The sequence below is a fragment of the Microtus ochrogaster genome, linkage group LG9 (genome assembly GCF_000317375.1).
Source record: "Microtus ochrogaster isolate Prairie Vole_2 linkage group LG9, MicOch1.0, whole genome shotgun sequence".
NCBI lineage: Eukaryota > Metazoa > Chordata > Mammalia > Rodentia > Cricetidae > Microtus > Microtus ochrogaster.
The window spans coordinates 1,480,304-1,480,716 of record NC_022034.1 but is presented as its reverse complement, the minus strand read 5'-3'; positions in this window follow the sequence as shown (position 1 = coordinate 1,480,716).

The window sequence follows — 413 nt, the reverse complement described above, 5'->3', positions numbered from 1 at the left end:
CTCTCGTTTTCTGCCCCCCTTTGCTTTATGCTCTCCTTCAACCAAATACACTCCAGTAAAGCGTGATCTGAAAAAAATCCTCGTGTGTGGTGGGTGTTTCTTCCTCGACGGTCAAGAAGCCCGCCCCAAGTGGTGCCGGAAACCCAGGATCTTCGGTAGAAGCCCCCCTCAAGACTATGCCACAATGGGCTTGTATCTCATTGGCTATAGGCTGGAGGAATGGAAGGACCTCCCACAACACTTCCTGATTAAGGTGTTCATGTCCTCCTGTTGTGAGGTCGCTGGTTTCTCGTGGCTTCATGTTGCTTTTCAGATTATTGGGTGAATTCTTGCATTAGCGCCTGCCCATCTCTTCTTCTGAATGCTCCCCTATGGATCTTCTTTTACAGGATCAGGTCTCCTTGCCTACTGAT